The following is a 20,614-nucleotide window of genomic DNA, read 5'->3' on the forward strand; positions in this document are numbered from 1 at the left end:
AAAATGCCTTTTGTTATTGGCTTCAACAGTGTTATATCACATATAACCTCCACAGCTCATTTGTCCATTTAAAAAAAATTGGCATAAATTCTTTATTTCATACAAACACAGTATCGGTATATTTGTTAGTATATTATATGATGTTTTTCATTTCTTATAGTGATGCCTATTTTTAATAAGTACAGCAAATTCTAAGTGCATCATGTACTTTGTAGAGCATATAAAATATTTTATTATACAAACTGTATTAGTAATGTTACTGTTATATATAAGTTTATTTTACTTTAATATGTTAGAATGTATACTTTATTGTTAATACACAGATCTACACATATGTACATACATAGAATGTATCCTTTTTTTTAATACACAAAGAACTACACATATTTACTGTACATACATACATACATGTACTCCTGACGGCCTGATTCAGAACCGCATGCAGTGGCGGTGTTCATGTAGTTGAGCAATTTTCTTTGCAACTGCGCATATGCGAAAATATTATAAAAACAAAGACACGTGTTACCCAGAATGTACGCACAATGGTGCTGTTGCGATTTAGACAGGCAGTATCAAAAATGTGGTGGCAAAGTGGTGGGCGTTCCTGGGCGGTGACTAGGAGGGTGTATTATGGGAGTGTCGTGGGCGTGTCAGTGCAAGTGGCCACAAGCATAGGGCTTGTGCAAGTTTTGATGGTGCGACCGATGGTGGAGTATAAGGCTACACCAATCGGTATTACAGTGTGCACAGGCGGTAAAACTTTTAGATTGGGGTATAAAAGTATACTTCTATATCTGTGTAAACATGAGCGAAATTATAACCAGGGTTTTCTTCCATGAAGAAAAGTCTCAGGATTTAACAGGCCAGGCCTACTCTCCAACAGTGCCCCTACTGGTAGAGAATTTGTTAACATGTTTTAATATGAGCTTAGATGTTTTTTTGCAGAGCATATGAATAATGCTGCACAACTAAATATGTTTATAAACAACTGCAGCTTTTTTTTACGCAATGTGTGTAAATAGGTGTGAACAATATCTTGGTCCATCTACAGGGAAGCATTTCTTCTTCGGAGTCCATAGGGTCCACAGAAATTACCTTGTGGTATGTGGTTGGAGTGATCCAGGCACCAAACAGTTAACAAGCTCTCAGCTCTCAGGATGCACATGGGTCCTCCTCTATATATACCCCGCCCCTGGCTACAGGCAGTTAGTTTTTTGTTTGGTGCGCAGGAGGCAAGCAGTCCCAAACTATTTTTTATTTTTTTTTGTTATTTTTGAGGAAGCAGCACTAGGCGTCCATATGGACACCCGTGCTGCTGCTCCGTCTTCCCCCGTTGGCACCTCAACACAGTGAGGGAACTGGTGATTTTGGCGGGTGCCAGAAGCTGAGCCCAGGACTGTACCCGGGAACATCGGGGATGCAGGTAAGGTGGTTCCCAGCGGCCGCTGTGGCGGGGAACCACCTGGCAGTCTGTGTCTCCGGCGGTGGAGACTCGCTGGAGGACGCTCTAGTGAGGAGCCAGGTAAACTGCCTCCCACACTGGACCACCGGGACATGAGGGATCCTGACACCCGGGGGTAAAGTAAATGGCGGCGGCCATGTCAGTGTGCCGGGTGGATCTATACAGCAGAGGGGAAGTACGCTCTCCCCGGCTGCCCCTCTCGAGGCCCAGACGCTGGTCCAGATTTGAGGTTTCCCACGTCTGATTTGCTATGCCCAGCCTCCCACTATATGAGTCGCCCAGAGACCACTCTCGGGTGCTCTCGTTGGCTGTGTTCTCAGGAGGTTGGGTCTGTCTCTCTGTATGCCTCTCCCTAGGTGACAGGTTATACAGAGCTCGATATCCTACTTGGCCTGAGGCTGTTTATAGTTGATTCAAAGAGCTTAATGCATATATATATATATATATATATATATATATAATTTATATTGTATATCATTTGCATTGCATGTGACTTGTGAAATCTGCTGTGCCTTTTTGTTCCTGAATAACTGTCAGTGATATATCACTGCTGTTTCTCCTCATAAGCCCTTTGCTACAGGTGTGTGGGTTATTTTGGGTGTGAAACATTGTCACATTGTGTAAGTACTTTGCATAGCATTAGCGATATTGTTATGTCCAAAGAAACTGAGAAACTGGTGGCTGAAGCCCCTGTGCTGGTGTCCTGTATGGCCTGTAAAGCGGGGTTATCCCCTCAGGATTTCATACAAGATGGATTATGTGGTCACTGTTTTAAGGAGACACCATATCAGTCAAACCTACTAGCTCCTGGGCAGGAACCACCTTGTGCTTCCTTTTCCCAGATCATGGCGCAGGTTGTAGACTGACTGGCGGCCCCCAGGCTGGCTTCGCCTATGGGGTACCCTCAGCAGCTACAACCTACTATGTTTATGCCCCCTATGCATCTGTCCTGGATGGATCTTTATGCCCACTCAGGTCAGAGTATGGCTTCGTCCTTTGCTGCCTTTCAGCAACCACTGCAAGCAGCTAGACCGATACAGCCCAAAACCAGAAAGCGGTCGGCCTCATCCTATCATTCCGTCCAGCCTACTGACTCTGGTGCATCTTCTGATGAGTATGGGGATATACCGGGCTCCTCTCAGGAATCTCTCTCAGGAGAGGAGGACTATTTTCCAGCAGCGGACATCCCCTCTTTGATTAGAGCGGTCAAAGCTGTGCTAAACATAGATAATGAGGAGCCAGTGCAAAGAAAGGCTCCAGTGTTTAAGCACCACAATTTGTGAAAGCTGAATTTCCCAAATCTGAGCACCTCTCGGAACTTATGTGAGAAGCATGTAGTTCTCCATGCGATTCCATATTACAGAAAAGGTTGCGGCTTTTTACCCCCTTCCACCAGATGAGTGTGCCAAATGGGAAGTTCCGCCTTCAGTAGACGCGCATGTGGCACATCTGGTCAGGAGCGCCACGTTGCCCATACTCGCTGCATCCTCTCTTAGGGGTTCCACAGATAGGAGACGTGAAGCCTGTCTCAAGGCGGTCTTTTCTCTATCAGGAGCTGTTATTCACCCGGCCATGGCTATTGCCTGGGTGTCTAAAGCCGTTGAAGAATGGATGAAGGCACTGGAAGACATTCTTCCAGAAGCTTCTAGAGAACAGCTGACAATTATCTCCTATGTTAAGGAGGCGGCTTCCTATTTGGGAGAGGCAGCGTTGGTTGGCATCAGCGGTCTCAGTCGTGGCTTGCAGAGCCCTTTGGTTAAGGAACTGGAAAGCAGATGCAGGATCCAATAAAGCCTTGGAATCCCTTCTGTTTACAGGAGGTATTCTGTTTGGTGCTGAACTGGATAAGATTGTTGCTACCCTCAACATCGACTCCTAGACCTAAGGCAGTCGTTCTTTGGAGCCTTTCGGTCACAAGGAAAAGCAAAAGGTCAGTCTTCCTCTAGAACCAGTTCTCTCAGGAAACCGCAATCTAAGAAACCCTGGCCAAACAGACATCCGGCTTCCAAGTCCGAGGATAACCCGCAGCCTGATTGGGCAGGCCTCCCCCTGGGGGATTCTAGGGTAGGAGGCCGACTTCTTCAGTTTTCGGACACCTGGCATGTCACAACAACAGACGCCTAGGTTCAGGAGGTGGTCTCTCAAGGGTATGCCCTTACCTTCTGGAGAATTACCCCGCAAAGGTTTTTTAGCACAGCTCCTGCAGCGGAGTGTGCAAAAGCCTTGGCCCTCCAGCAGGCCATTCATTCTTTGCTGGTTTCAGGGGTAATAATCCGGGTTCCAGTAAATCAACTAGGAAAGGGTTATTATTCCAACCTGTTTTTGATCCAAAAACCCAATGGGTCTTACCGGCCTATTCTGAATCTAAAGGGCCTCAATACATTTATCCGGGTACCCAGATTCCATATGGTCAATTGTGTTGGCATTGGAACCAGGGGATTTTATGGTGTCTTTGGACATTCAGGATGCATATCTTCATGTGCCAATTACACCATCCCATCAATGGTTTCAGAGGTTTGCGGTGCTGCAGAAACATTTCCAATTTGAGGCGCTGCCTTTTGGGTTGTCAACAGACCCTTGGGTGTTTACCAAAGTCATGGTGGGAATGATGGCCTGCCTCAGGCGCCAGGGAGTCATAATACTGCCATACCTGGACGATCTCCTGATATTGGCACAATCTCCACCGGTGTTGCAGCATCATCTCAGACTGATGATTACCTGTTTACACAGAAGTGGGTGGATCATAAATTGGAAGAAGTCCACAGATGGTACATCTAGGGGCACGCTTAGATTCTCTGGCACAGAGGATATATCTGCCAGAAGACAAGATTGCGGCCCTTCAGTTGCGGATATGCAGATTTCTCCACAACCAGTCAGTATCTGTTCACTCAGCAATGCAGGTTCTGGGATCCATGGTGTCCACCTTCGACATGGTGGAATGTGCTCAATTCCACTCCAGACCATTGCAATGGTTAATCCTCTCACATTGGAACGGGGAGTACCACTCAATAAAGTCACACCCATTCTGGATTGAAGATTGGGTGCTCCTCACTACCGATGTCAAGCTCCGCGGAAGGGGCACAGTGACGGGTCGACACTCATTTCAGGGAAAGTGGATGACCAGGTAAAGTCTTCTGCCCATAAACGTCCTAGAACTACGTGCAGTATTCAGAGTGCTAGTTCAGGCACAGGAGGTTCTAAAGGGCAGGTCTGTCCAGGTAGTCCGACAACGCCACGACAGTAGCCTCCCTCATCAGGAAGGCATGCGGAGTCAGGCTGCCATGGCGGAAGTGTCAAACATTCTGGTCTGGGCAGAATGTCATCTTCCAGCGATCTTGGCAGTATTTATACCAGGAGTCCTCAATTGGGAAGCAGACTTCCTAAGTCAGCAGGATATACATGCCGGAAAGTGGGCTCTTCATCCACAGGTATTTCAGAGCCTAGTGGATAGATAGGGTCTTCCAGAGATAGATCTCATGGCCTCAGGCCACAACCACAGGGTCCCCAGGTACGGGTCCAGAACCAGGGATCCTGCAGCCGAGTTTGTAGACGCTCTAGCAGTGAAGTGGAACTTCAGACTGGCATATCTGTTTCCTCCGTTTTCCCTTCCAAAGGTCATCAGGAAATTCAAGCAGGAGGGCAGGACAGTAATACTGATAGCCCCTGCTTGGCCCAGACGACATTGGTTCGCCGACCTTCAGATTCTCTCCATAGACACTCTGTGGCCTCTTCTTCTAAGGCCGGACCTGTTAATACAGGGTCCCTAACTGTATCCAGACCTTACTTTCTTTGACGATGTGGCTCTTGAAACTTCCGTTTTGAGGGCCAAAGGTTTTTCCACTTCTGTAATTCAGACAATGCTTAGGGCACGGAAACCTTCCTCTGCCCGCATTTATTACAGAATTTGGCACTCTTATTTTCAGTGGTGTGAACATAGAAAATATGATCCTGAAGTGTTTAGGGTCTCTCGAGTGCTGTCTTTTCTTCAGGCTGGATTAGACCGGGGTCTTTGTCTGGCCACCCTGAGGGTTCAGGCATCTGCATTTGCAGTTTGGTTTCAGCGAAGGATCGCCCCGTTGCCTGATGTTAGGATGTTTTTTCAGGGTGTTCTGAGGGTTCAGCCTCCTTTGTTCCTCCAGTAGCTCCGTGGGATTTGACGTTGGTTCTCAGGGCTCTACAGGCTCCCCCAATCGAACCCCTGAAATTAGTAGACCTTAAGTGGTTGACAGCAAAGACAGTTTTTCTTCTTGCTATTGCATCTGCCCGTAGGGTCTCTGATTTGGCAGCCATTTCTATTCGCTCTCCGTTTTTGATTTTTCATCATGATAGAGCTGTACTAGGACGTGTTACCTTCCTAAGGTTGTGTCCCGGTTTCATGTAAATGAAGAAATTGTGGTTCCAGTTTTCCAGTCTTCGGGCCTCTCGGCAGGTGAAGCTTCTCTGGGTGTTGTACGCGCCCTACAAATCTACGTGGATCGCACCAACTCCATTAGGAAATCAGATTCTCTTTTTGTGTTGTATGGCTGTCATAAGCGAGGCTGGCCAGCTAACAAACAAACTGGCTACATGGCTTCGTATGACAATCTCTCAAGCTTACACACAAGCTGATCTCTCTGTTCCAAACCCAGTGACAGTTTATGCTACTCAACCATCGTGGACGTTTTGTTGTGGTGCCTCTGCTGAACAGTTGTGCAAGGCAGCCACGTGGTCTTCCGTCCACACCTTTGTCAAATTTTACCCATTTGACACATTTGCCTCTCAAGATCCTTCCTTTGGGCATAGAATTCTCCTTTCTACTGAAACACAGGAGCGTCCACACCCTTAAGGGAACTGCTTTGGGACGTCTCCAAGGTAATTTCTGTGGACCCTATGGACCCCGAATAAGAAATTAAGAGTTATGGTATAACATACCTTTGTTAACTCTTTTTCTTCGGGGTCCATAGGGTTCACAGGACACCCACCCTAACGCACCTTTGTTATTGGTTAATCTGTGCTTTTTAATTTTTTTTATTTCCTCTTAAGAGAGAGTGTGTCTAACGTACAATTGTCCTTCCTTCTCATCTTTTTCCTTCTCCTGCTTGGGCTTGGTAACAAACTAACTGCCTGTAGCCTGGGGCGGGATATATATGGAGGAGGACCCATGTGCATCCTGGGAGCTGAGAGCTTGTTAACTGTTTGGTGCCTGGATCACTCCAACCACATACCCCAAGGTAATTTCTATGGACCTCGAAGAAAAAGAGTTAACATAGGTATGTAATACCATAACTCTTAATTTTGCAATCTTTGCAGATCTTTTTAATTTTGTGTCTAAAAAGTTAAACTGCAAAAAAAATGTAAGTTAAAACAGATTCCAGTTTACTGCTGGGCCCTGACCTTTTTGGATATTATATAAATATCAATTAATAAAGGAAAGCAATTTTGGAGATGACATTTTATGTTATTGATGCATTTTCTGATTTTGAGTGCTCAGATTTACATGCACAGTGTAATACACTTCCTTTATATAATGAGCCTAGCTGCAAGCAAAAAGTGCCCCGCTGGAAATAGTGGCTTGTAAGTGTTTTACACTATCTCGGGTCTGTGTGTGCACTACAAAATCTATGCAAATTCCTGCAACATCAAGACAGGATATCTTCACTGATACACAAATAAATGGTTACTATACCAGGGTCTGAGTACCTTATGGTATGAAATTGTTAGCTAAGCTTGTCTGGATTGTCTTACATTTTTAAATTTTGAAGTCAGGGTAGAATAATCTGTAGCCAATTAGATCATCAAAATGTTTGCTGGTATTTACCATATTATGAGTATTACTCCAGACATCAAATCTTTCGAATGGTCCCAGCAGCACAGAGTATTTTACTACATGTCATCTGATATTAGACAAGGCTGAGCCAAATCATCCATTAGGCAATCTAGGGTCATACCTATGGCCAGGCGAGCCTAGAGGGGTCCAAATAATAATATCCTGTTTGTATATGAGGTTACTTGACAAAACAAGTGGGAAAAGGAACCCCAAATAGTATGTTGCTGAAGGTCCCATGGGGTCATAGAGGGCTGCATAAAATAGTGGATAGTGGAAGTATAGGGTCCCCCAACAGTAGAGTAGTTGTATGGTGTTATTGGTGTTGTTAATTTTGTGGTTGAATACATCTTTTTTGGAATTGTGTACAATATGGCACATAACCTCTGTGGGTGTTTGACTTTACGCACCCCCAATATCTAGACAAGGGCCAAATTGTGATGGCTAAATGGCTGGGTCAGAGCATCTCCAGAACGATAGGTCTTGTTGGGTCATGTATGTGCATGGGTAGCAAAGACCAGCCCATCTGGTCCTATCCCAGAGAAGAGCTACCGTAGCACAAATTGTTAAAAAAGTTAATGCTGGATATAATAGAAAGGTGTCAGAACACAAAGTGCACCACAGCTTTCCGTGTAGCCACAGATCGGTCAGAGTGGCTATGCTGATCCTTGAGTGGCTATGCTGACCTTATCCACCACCGAAAGCGCCTACAATGGGCATGTGAGCTTCAGAACTGGACCATGGAGCAATGGTGGAAAATGACCTGGTCTGATGAATCATGTTTTCTTTTACATTACATGAACAGCAGGGTGTGTATGCATCGTTTACCTGGGGAAGAGATGGCACCAGAATGCACTATGGATAGAAGGCAAGCCAGCAGAAGCAGTGTGTTGCTCTGGTCAATGTTCTGCTGGGAATCCTTGGCTCCCGGCATTCATGTGGATTTACTTTGACATGTACCACGTACCATATGTTCTTCATCATCTATCCTCCGTGTGTTATGAGTCGCGTGAAGCTGGGTACACACATAGACGATGTCGGAATGATATGTAGTTTCCAGCCGAATCGAAACGACATATCGGCTGCATCGCTCAGTATGTACGGCTAATATGCGTGCTCCCGCGGCTGCTTGTGACATTGTCCGGTCGTCTGTGCTGTAGGTCCAACTGGACGATATTGCATGCGGCCCCATTGCAGGTAATGACGGAGGGAACAAGGTATCATTCCGTCGTTCATTACCTTGTTCTGATGTGTACCCTGGTTCTGATGTGTACCCGAAGGGCTGTCATATCGTCTGGGTACACATCGCTCAGGGTGTACCCAGCTTAACACAGGGCACATGAGAACCCCCGGCAAATGTGTCTTATTGGCAATGTGATGCGAGTAAGAAGCACAAGCAGGCTTGGCTGACATCGCATTGCAAATACACATTGGTCAGTGTGTACCCAGCTTAACACAGGGCACATGAGAACCCCCGGCAAACGTGTCTTATTCGCAATGTGATGCGAGTAAGAAGCACAAGCAGGCTTTTTACTGACATCGCATTGCAAATACTGTAGGACACATTTGCAGCAAAAAAACGGAGGAAAAGAAGCTCGGCATGGGTAAACAAGCAATGGACTACGCGTTACTAGGAGGGCTATTTAATTTGACTGCAGCAACAACGACGGAGGACATATCTGTACCTAGACATTGCTGTTGATCAAGTACACCCCTTCATGGCAACAACATTCTCTGATAGCGCTACCACACTGCAAAAATTGTTCAGGAATGGCTTGAGGAACATGATAAAGAGTTCAGTGTAGCCTCCAGATACCTCAAATCTCAATCTGATTGAGCATCTCTAGGATGTGCTGGAAAAACAAATCAATAAACACTAGTGACCCAGTGCCATTGGAAGCCATTCATAACACTGCCTCCACTGTGTTTTACAGATGATGTAGTGTTCACTCTAGCTCCGGCGCGAGGCAGGGTGCCGGAGCTAGAGAGGGCACATTCGTGCGCGCACCTGCGGCGCGCGTGCCCGAGAAGGGGGCGTGGTCATCGGAAAGGGGGCGTGTCTATAAGATGCGTCCCCTTTTCGTCACTCTTGGGGGCGTGCCCGGCACTTAAGGACACGCCGGGCAGCCCCCAAGCCCTGCAGACAGGGAGAATAGATGCCGGGCGCATGCGCCCGGCGTCTATTCTCCGGCGGTGACCGGGTCACCGCACATTTCTTCACCCGCGGGACACTGCGACCCGCGGGTGAAGACAGTTCCTGCAGGCTGTTAGGGCAGGGCGCTTTTTGCCCTCCTTCTGGAGGGCAGGGCGCCGCGCCCCGCTAAAACAGCCTAGCGGGAACGCTATGATGTGCTATGATTTGGATCATGAGCCATTCCAAGCCTTCTCCATACTTTTTTCTTAACATCATTCTGGTACAGGTTGATCTTAGTTTCATCTGTCCAAAGAATGTTGTTCCAGAATGGGGCTGGCTTTTTTAGATGTTTTTTTTTTTTTTGGGGGCAAAGTCTAACCTGGCCTTTCTATTATTGAGGCTTATGAATGGTTTGCACCTTGTGGTGAACCCTCTGTATTTGCTCTCATGCAATCTTCTCTTTATGGTAAACTTGAATTATGATATGCCTACTTCATTATATACTGTAACTGTAATAAAAATAAGATCAGATCAGATTCAGCTTTATTTACAAGAATTCATTTCTTATTTAGCACTCTCCTATAAAACTCACATGAAAAACTACAATACCAAACAACCATACCACAATACCAGTCAACCAGGACACCCCGTTTCCAAAAAAGCATCCCACACCCCCTGCACTCCTCATTTTTTAACACAATAACAGCCTGTGGAAAAAAACTGTTCAAATGTCTAGAAGTTTTCACATGTTGCGCTCTACAACGCCTACCAGAGGGACGCAATTGGAATAGATGACAGCCCGGATGTGTTTGATCTGCAACATTATTACTAACTCGCCTACTGACCTTGGTCAAGTATAAATCTTGAAGAGAGGGGAGGTCAATTCCAGTAATTCTTTCCACAGCCCTAACTACCTTTTGAAGTCTACTCTTCTCCTTTTTCGTAATAGAACCAAACCAAACAATAATTGATGTACAGAGAACAGACTGAATTATTGCTGAACAAAAAAGGGTTAACAATTCCTGTGGCAGATAAAACTTCCTAAGCTTTTGCAAGAAGTACAGTCTCTGCTGTGCCCTCTTCACAATGGCGTCTGTGTTAGACCCGCACTTCAGGTCGCGGGAAATCACAGAACCCAAAAATCTGAAGGAATCCACCCCAAACACCACAGTGTCACTGATAATAACAGACATTACAGGTGGATGCCTCTTGAAATCCACTATCATGTCTATCATTTTTTGTGGCTTTAGCTCCAAAATATACCGACTACACCAAAGGCCAGCCCTTCAACCTCCCTTCTATAAGCGGACTCCTCACCATCCTTGATGAGGCCTATAATCTTAGTATCGTCCGCAAACTTCAGGAGTTTCACAGATGGCTCACTAGAGGTGCAGTCGATTTTATATAAAGAAAAAAGCAGAGGCGAAAGGACACATCCCTCTGGGGCAGTATTCGCCAACCTTAATTGGGATGTGTGCTACTCGAGAAAAATGAAACCTGAAGAGCTACTAAAATATTTGAAAAAAAAAATTAAAAAATCTGGCTAATAACTGAAAAATGAAAGATCATTTAATGAAAATGTTTAATAGAAAAGAACAATGCATTTAATTAATACAGTGATATTGTTTCACATTGCACTTATTAATTACCGGCTCCAAGGAGGTAAGTACAGTAGAGGAGCTAAAAATATAGGCAGGGCTGCTGTGTGATTTTTCGGCAGGGCTGGGCAGGAGTCACTCGCCTCAAATGCAGTCGACTCCTGTGATGTCTAGATGGTGTCCGTCACGTATTGTGTCGCCCTATGGCAATTACTTGACGCTCCACCCAAGGCTTTGTCAGAGGTCACTTCCTTCTAAGTGCCTCAGCAGTACTGCAGCTAGGAGAGCTACCCAAATTACGGCCTCAAGCTACGGGTTGAAGACCACTGCTCTGGGGCCCCTGTACTAAATGTCCGTTTGGCAAACAGCTAAAATAACAATTGTGTCAGTGTGCAAATATATATGGACCTAACTGTGTATTTTCTATCAATATTAAAAACTTTCCAATATGCATGTAACCAATGGTTTCCTTCACAAAAGAAGGCAAGCATTCATACCAGGCTCAGCAGGTGTCATAGGTGTGTGACAAGATTGTCTAAAACAGAGGGCCTGATTCAGAGCCGGACGTTCTTTGAGAGTGCTCGCTCTGAATCAGGGCGTCCCTGTTTTTTTTTTTAAAGACGACCTCCTGGCCGCTCGCTAAGCTGTGGGTGACCACCCACAGCTTTAGCGAGCGGCCAGGTTATGGTCGCGATGGTCACGACCATCGCGACCATCGGGGCTTGCAATGAGACCCTTGTGGTAAGATCTCGTTCCCGCAAACCCCAGTGAGCTTTCGGCTCTAATAGAGCCGGAAGCTCACCCACTGACATCACTCGTGATGTCATTGGTGCCGCCCCCAAACGGCAGGCGTTCCTTTGGGAACGCTTCAGTTTGGTCAGCCACCCCCCCCTGCCAGCCTCCAAAACGGGGCAAGCTGTCAATCACAATTGACAGCTGCCCCGATTTGGTGCGAGACCCGTAGCGACAGAGCGCCCGTCGCTGGCCGCATCTCGCGCAGGCCGGCATGCGCAGTGGGGGACCATCGACCCGCTTGCAAGCGCTGTGCGCTCGCGAGCGGGTCTGAATCAGGCCCAGAGTCCAGTGATAGCAGTGACATTTAGCCCAGATTTATATTTTTTTTGTCATCCTGAAACCACCACATCATACCAACAGCAACACTAGCATCTGCACATGTGCTCACTGACCAGTTCATACACCATTTAGCCAATCCACATGTTCCACATGACCCAGCAACGTCATGTCCGCTCACTATGTGCATTACAGCCAACACCAGAGTGTTTTATTGCCACCAGCACAGTTTTAATTAAGTTTATATATATATATCTGTACATTTATATTTGATAATGATAAGTAGTGTGGTCAAGGTCATTATCGCAACCTTACCCAAGATCACAAGGCCATAGCTAGAGGTGTGCGAGCGGTGCCACAGTGCAGAGATGTCCTGCCATGTATATAGCTGCACAAAGCATCTTCTAGATGCTTCTGGGTGCAGGTTGACCCCGCCCCTATTGCACGTCAGTACAATGTCATGTTCAAAGGGGGCGTGGCCGGCACAGGGTTCATTAAAGCCCTGATACAGCACTGCTAGATCATGCTATTTGGCTAATTAAAATATGCTCTATCTATTTACCACAGTATAATAATGTTTTATTAAATTGAAAGTTAAAGCAACAATCCCACAAAGGGTCTTTTAACAGCAATTTTTTTTAGCTATCTTTAAAAAGCTTAAGTTAAGTACACTATAAGCATTTATCTGATAGTCATTGGCCCTCATTCAGAGCCGTTCGCTATTTGCGGTCGTTCGTTTAAAAACAAGGGGTGGCTATTCAAATGATCCGTACGCACATTGCAGTCTGTTCACACCTCTAAGTCTGAACGAACGAGCAAAACATACGCTCGTTTATTTGTTAAAAACGCCCCCTGGCCGCTCGCACCATACGTCATGTCCGCTATTTATTAGATTAATCGAGTACATCGATCAGCGTATGAACTGCTCGCTATTCTTGTGGTTGGTGTTTGCTACCACAAATTTGCGAGCAGTTCTGGCTCTAAAATAACCCAGTGACGTGGTCATTGACGCTGCTGTTTTAAATATACACACCCATAAAACGCCCGTTTTGACCTTTAAGCACGCCTGCGTTCGGATCTCCACTCCCCATTTTCAAGCACCTTCCCCTGTTACCACCCACATACGCCTCATTCTGTCACTCAAAATAGCTGGCACTCGCTATATAGCGTACAAACGATTTTCGGCCGCACTGACTGGTTCGCGCATGCGTACTAAAAAGCGTACGCATGCGCAGATGTGCAAACATCGCTCGGAACGAGCGTACTGCCGCTAACGAGCGGCTCTGAATGAGGGCCATTGTTCCTAGCTATGCTTCTAAAGATCACTTAATTTTTAATACCTCTCTGGATGGCAATACCTCAGGTATGGCTGTCTCTAGGGATGGACATCAACCATCAATAGTTAGCAATCCGCGATGGTTAACTGTTGATGGTTTTGCCATCGATGGCAGAGAGCCAATGGTTCCCCAGCATCAATGGATGAGTGGGAGCGACAGTTGTTTTTTTTTGATGGGACGGAGCGTTCACAGGCTCACATCTCTGAGCATGTCATGTGATGGCAGAGGGGGGAGAAGTAGAGGGAAATGTCACAGTGCACAGTTCAGACAGAGGTCGGAGGGGCGTTTCAGAGCCTTTCTTTTCGCTATATCATGTGTCATGTGACTGTAGTTGCCTTGGTAGTCCAAGACACTGCACAGAGTTTAAAAGCATTTATAGCAGGATGAAGAAAAGCAATGAAAAATGGTAATTAACAAGATTCTTTTTATTGCTTGCCACAGTGATTTATGATAAACTTTTCGTGAGCTTCCTGCTTACAAAAAATAAACGTATGTTCATCTTTGTTTTTGTATGTTGTGTTTATGTATCACGTGGTGCACAGAATACACAGACACCAATGTACTACCTACTATAGGGCAGGCTCTCTGAGTTATGGTGCATACTCACGGTATGATATCTATGAACGATAACGATATTGTTCAACGATATATCATTCATATCGTTCATTTTTATGCAGTGAACGTCCAACGATGCGCGTTCCCACATGCACGATAACGATATCTATGATCATCCGTACATGCAGGACAACTTGCACAATACCGTCAACTTTGCCTGTTCAGAGATGTGGCAGGATGACTTCAAGAGTGAAAGATATCTTTCATGTTGTTGGTGGTACATGTAGTACCGTGTGTATGTAGTTTTAGAGACTGTGGGCAAGATATTACAGTTCGATTTTCATATTTTTTAATTACATACAAATGTCAAATTACATACAGAACATCTGCTGAAATGTGAGAATTTCTTTTATTTTCTTTAAATACATAATAACAAATGTGAATTTGATATTAAATTGAATGTTTAGAAAATAATTTTGTGATGTGAGGACCATTTATAGTCAGAAAATAGTATATGTTGCCCCCATTATAAATGGGCTGGGTATGAAATGCTGACAGTCGGGATTCCGGGAGGGTTAACATAGCGACACTTGTTGGTCGGTATGCTAACCCTCCCTCTTTGCCTCCCCCACTAGTGCCTGAACCTAACCTCCCCGCACCCTAATTCCTAACCCTCCCCCCAACCTTGCTACTTACCTTCAGCATCCCGGCAATCACGATGCCGGCGCCGGGATCCTGCCATGCATCGGGTTTCCGGTGCTAGTAACGTACAGTATGCGTCGGCATCCCGACCGCCTTGATGCCAAACGCATCCCTTATAAATACATTTTTAACACCAATTAACAATTAATATTGCCATATAAATACATAATATTGCTCTCTTAATCAATTTAACATTATTTTTGCACATAAATATATTAGTAAACTAATACTGTCCCCAGAAGAGTATTATTAATGTAATTTTCCTCTTTCATTAACACACAATGATTACCCCCATGAAAAGTGTATTGGAAGTCCTCACCTTACTTTTATTGTTTCCAGCTATTCTTTTCTAAAATGCTCTACAAATAGACAAATGTGTCTTTCTCTTTTGTTATACTCACCTTCTGATTGGCCACATACATGCGGCAGTTATTTTCCCCTGTGGTCTGGCTCAAAGCCTGCACTGTAGCCATTTTTAAACTGCCGAGCATCACTGTCTGGTTCCAATCCACTGTCCAAACGCAGAATAGTAAATCTGATGGTGTTGCCGTTTTTTTTATTTTTTTTATCTAGCAGCGATATCACCTATATTGTGCCAGTAACTGAAACATGTATATCATGAAGTTATCGGCCCAAATGTAATAGCCTGTATCAATGATATTGTAATAAAAAAATAAGAAGCTTTTTCCTTTAACACCGTATTAGTACAGGTTGAGTCTCCCATATCCAAATATTCTGAAATACGGAATTTTTTGGGCATGACTGAGATAATGAAACCTTTGATTTTTGAAGGTTCAAAGTACACAAACTTTGTCTAAGGCACAAATAATTACAAATATTGTATAAAATGACCTTCAGGCTGTGTGTATAAGGTGTATATGACACATAAATGAATTTCATGAATGTACACAAACTTTGCTTGAGCCACAAAATTGTTGAAAATATTGTATAAAATTACCTGCAGACTGTGTGTATAAGGTGTATATAACACATAAATGCATTATGTGTGTATATTGGGGACCCATTCCCAAGCTATTTCATTATGGTATGCAATTATTCCAAAATACGGAATATTCCGATATCCAAAATACCCCTGGTCCCAAGCATTTTGGATATGGGAGACTCAACCTGTATAAATATATTCTTACGTTATGGGTATTAAATAGGAAAAACATACAAACACAGAAACTTATTTCATTTTATACTTGTCTTTAATGCCAAGGTCTATGGAGACTCAAACAAGTCTGCTTTACTCGTATTAATTGGAGCCATTGTGAATGGATCTGTTAGTGGTGGGGCTTGGATTGGAGGCCTTTTATGCATCTGCCAGTCTGCCTTTAATGGAATTATTTGAAAATCTTTTTGCCTTTTGATATTAATAAATGTCCAAAAAGAACAGAAGGAAGTTAAAAAGAAATATGTGTAGTAAGTCGCAGGAGACTATGCATAAGACAATAAGGTGAAAAACCCTATTAAATTGGTAACTAGAAAGAGGGTTTGCCTAGATTTGTATGTTTGGAATGGGAGAGAGTGACAAGTGTAATTCCCACACTCTCAAATCTTACTCCACAGTTACTGAGCTGAGTGCCACAGATACAGACCAACCCAGTGCCAATTTATATTGTAAACAATAGGATGGATCAGGGGATATAGGGCCTGATTCACTACCGATCTCAACTGAAATTGCGCACGCCATAGGGCGATTGTTGCATTCTGCGCATGCGCGAACCGGCCACTGCAATAGGGACAGCGATCACAGTGACTACGCCGACCCATCACTGAGTGATTGACAAGATGTGCTGTTTGTGGGAGGTGACGGGGGTGGTCATCGAAACGCAGGTGTGCAAGGGCATTCAAACGCCTCTGCAGGGGCGTGCATAAATTAGCCACTGCGATGCCCTACGCAGCCTGAATACTCATAGTGGGCGACGAGGTTAAGGGTCAGTATTACGGATATGTGTAAGGTAAAAGGGGCGTTCTCATGTAGTGCTGCGACAGCCTAGCGATCGCAATGGATTAGCATACTATCACAGTTGAACTGCTTGCGTAATCGCTATTGCAATTGCAATCCGTAATGAATCAGGCCCATAGAGACAGTTTACTTGTATGCACGGCAAGTAAGCCATTAAGAAAAATTTAAAATGCTCGAAAAAACGTGAGCACAGCAATTGACACTAGTTTGTCTCCTGGCAGCCCCTTACATTGTGATACATTGATGTAAAGTGGATATCACCTTTTAATAATGTTTATCTTATTCTAGTAATTTAGCTATAGCCTCAGTCTCTGTTTTTATATCCCCTTATTATATCTTTATGTGTTGTGATTAGTATTTCTTCTACACTGGTAGCGTTAGAACGGTAACTTAATGAAGACTTCACGCTGACGGGATCCATTCACATTCTGCAGGTTTCAATTTTTAACACTATTAAGGTGCATACACACTAGACGATATGCTCCCTGAACGATATCGTCTAGTGTGTCCCCGGCAGGCTGTGCTCAATGTCGTTTATGACATTGAGCACAGCCGCTGAACGATATCATTAACGATATCGTTCAGCGCCGGGCTCTCTCCCCCATTCCCTGACATGCAGCAACCTGACGATGAACGATGATGACGAACGACCCGCGGGAACGCGCGTCGTCGTCATCGTTCATCTTTTTGGGCTTAAAAATGGACGATAAATTGGACGACTGAACGATAACGATATCGTTATCGTTCAGTCGTGTACGCAGTGTGTACGCACCTTAACTCTCGTCCGGGAAACTCACAAATCTAAGGTGACTCTCCTGGACAGCCGGAAGAGTGGGCAAGTGTCCTAGAGGCCGCTCACTTCTTAAGTGAAGTTGGCAGTTCGACCCACTGATGATGCGTCACCCCCGTCCCACCAACTTGTGAGCACCCCCCCCTCAGCTCTGCTGGCCTTGCTTCCCCATCCCAGAGGGGTGAGCCCAAAGGTCGTCAACTATATGTTTAGCCCTTAGCACTGGTGAGCCTAGCAGAGTTGGACCATCTTATACATCTAATGTAAGCATAATCACTCCGGGGACAGCATGTAATTACAGCAGGCCCTTGGTTCGGGTGGCTGGGGTTGTCAAGATGTTCTAGCAATATGTTAATAAAGTAGCTTGGTTCCGGGAACAATTAACTAATAATTGAGAGTCTATCATCTTTTTTTCAACCCTCCTCATGGACTGGTCATTGTTGTTTAAAATGGCATTTGTTGTCAATGTTTACAGGTGGATATAAAACAATGGCGCTAGGTTGAAAATTGCTGTTATTGGGCTAAACCTATACATAAACTGATTCAATGTAAAATAAAATCATCTTGTAAACTTGAACAAATACTGTATACACAAAATGTAAGTTGCTCAATCAATTTATAGGCTGAAGCTTATGCGAACGCTCCCATTTTGCCTTTTGACGTGCTTTCATGTAAATGCTTTGCATGACTTTTTTCTTCATTGCAGACTATAATAAAAGTATCACCTTAGGTTCTGCGTCCTCACTTTTTGGACTAACCAGTGGCGGCAGGCTCCCCCTCTCCTGAGGCATACCCTGCGGGACCACTAGACCACCAGGGTATTATGCGGGAGCCAGCATCCCTGGGATTAATCGCTAGCCAGGGGAGGCACCCTTCCCTGTTTAGCAGCTCCTCCCCTCAGCTCAGCGCGCCTTTCCGCTTAGGTCTGGCGACGCTAAGCTGCTTCCTCCTGCGGCCACTCCTCCTCTGAGGTCTCCGGTGGCCATCTTTTCTCCAGTGGGAGCGCAGATCTAGCAGGCAGTGTGCGGTCGGTCCCCCTCTGTACCTCTCCCCGGCTAAAGGTCAGTGTACACAGCACTATAGCCCTCCTAGACACTGAATCTGGGCGGTTGATTGTAGTGACAAGGTGCAGTGAGTATTAACTTTCTGCATTGTATGAGACTTTTGCTAGTGCTGACTGTGCTTTATTTCTACTTACTGTCAGTCTATGACTATCCCTTTCCTTCTCCTACAGCCCTGACAGGTGTGTGTGGGAAGGGCTTTTCTTGGATCTCACTTATATAAATTCATGTATTTGTGAGGTCGGTCACATACTGTGGTGTGCTACACGGTGCCATATTTGTGGGCTTGTGTGCTGCATACTTGTGGGTGCGCCAAGAGTACATTCTGAGCTCCCCTGTTGTGTTGCTATATATATTTCAGTATATATATATTGTATCATGTCTGATGAGGAAATAGAGCGCTCTACGGCTCCCACTCTGCACTCCTGCAGACTCTGCGCTGCAGGAGTGAATATGGAGGATTTATCACAGGATGGGCTGTGTATGAGGTGCCGTCAGTTACATGGTCCTTCTAACCCCCCAACTTCGGGACAGGATCCACCTTGGGCGGTGTTTTCTCAGGTGCTGGCGTCCATCGCGGACTGTCTGGCGGTCCCGACTGCTCTCGCCTTTAGGGGGTTACCCCAAACAGCCATCCCCCCTTGTCTGGGTGTACCGCAATTATTGCAGTCTCCCCCTGGGCCTCAGACTGTTCATCCATATGCGGGGTTCCCTATGTATGTTCAGTCTCCTCCAATGACGCAGCAGTCCGTCATTCCCTTCCATGGTCTCCCGGAAGCGGGTCAACCACCTTGGGTGGATGTGTTCTCCAATTCAGTGCAGAGTTTGGCGGCCTCATCTTCAGCCTTTCAAACCATGTTGCGTAGTGACAAGCCTCACAAGGCATCAAAGCGCACTGTCATGTCATCCCAGTCTGCTCAGCTATCAGACTCAGATGCGTCCTCTGATGAGGGGGAATTGCATGATGACTCTGATTCGGATTCCCCTGTCCTGGAAGTGGAGAAGAAATCTTCCATTAATATGCGGGCGGTGCGGTCCATTCTTGATATAGAGGATGACGCCCCAGCCTCTAAGTCCAAGTATCCAAATTTTAAGCAGGCAAAAGTGACTTTGGCTGTTTTTCCTCTCTCTGATCAGCTGACTGATCATATGGCGGAGGCCTGGCAGTCGCCTAGTAAGAGGTTCCAGCCGCAGAAACGTTTAGCATTTAGATATGCGTTTCCTGGAAGTCATTGCAAAAAGTGGGAAACCCCGCCTGCGGTGGATTCTCACGTTGCTCGCTTAATCAAGAGTGCTACCTTGCCTATGCCGACCTTTTCATACCTAAAGGATCCCACGGACAGGAAAGTGGAGACTTGTTTAAAATCCATTTATTCTCTCTCTGGGATGGTGGCCCATCCGTCCATGGCCATGTCTTGGGTGGCTAAAGCCATTGAGAGCTGGGCCAATGTACTAGAGCAGTGATACCCAACCTCGGTCCTCAAGGCACACTAACAGTCCTGGTTTTAGTTATATCCATGATTGTGCACAGATGGTTAAATCAAAATAACTGAGGTACTAATTAAGTCACTTGTGCTCAAGCATGGCTATCCCCAAAACCTGGACTGTTAGTGTGCCGTGGTTGGGAACCCCTGTACTAGAGGATACTCTTCCTGAGAAAGCTCTGGAGGTTCAGAGAGCTTTGGTTGGACAGATGAGGGATGCTGCTTCCTATATTGGAGAAGCGTCTTTGTATGCCAGTCTTCAGACTTCCAAGGTTTTGGCGGCAGCGGTCTCTGCTCGCCGGTCTTTGTGGCTTCATTCTTGGAGAGCGGATGCGGATTCCAAGAAGGGCCTGGAGGCCTTGCCATTTAATGGGGAGATTTTGTTTGGTCCTGACCTGGACAAAACTGTTGATACCTTGGCAAAGTCTAAGTCGGCGTTTCTGCCATCAACAGCTGCGCCTTCTAAAGCTAGGACCTCAGCCTTTCGGTCCTTTCGAACTTAGGGTAAGTCCAAAGGTCAGTCCTTCCCGAGGCAGTCGTCAACCAAGGCTGCCCCTAAACCAAAGACGTAGGCCTGGAACACTAGACGCCCTGCTTCCAAGCCAGATGATAAGCCTTCAGCCTGATGTGACGGGCCTCTCTCTG

The 20,614-nt window shown here is 45.5% G+C and overlaps 1 protein-coding gene across 5 annotated transcripts in view; it reads left to right on the forward strand.

Annotated features, from left to right (window-relative positions):
* The window catches only part of DTX3 (deltex E3 ubiquitin ligase 3), an 82,258-nt gene that overhangs the window by 1,501 nt on the left and 60,143 nt on the right, over nt 1-20,614 (forward strand). Inside the window, exon 1 of one of the 5 annotated variants that reach the window (XM_088465910.1) lies at nt 13,768-13,811. The exons of the other annotated variants lie outside the window; for them this stretch is intronic. The gene's annotated coding sequence lies outside the window, so the exon portion shown is untranslated. Of the gene's footprint in view, nt 1-13,767; nt 13,812-20,614 lie in introns of those variants that run through there. 5 annotated transcript variants of the gene reach the window in all.

This window comes from Taudactylus pleione, unplaced genomic scaffold, assembly GCF_031769625.1.
Source record: "Taudactylus pleione unplaced genomic scaffold, aTauple2 ptg000065l, whole genome shotgun sequence".
Taxonomy (NCBI): domain Eukaryota; kingdom Metazoa; phylum Chordata; class Amphibia; order Anura; family Myobatrachidae; genus Taudactylus; species Taudactylus pleione.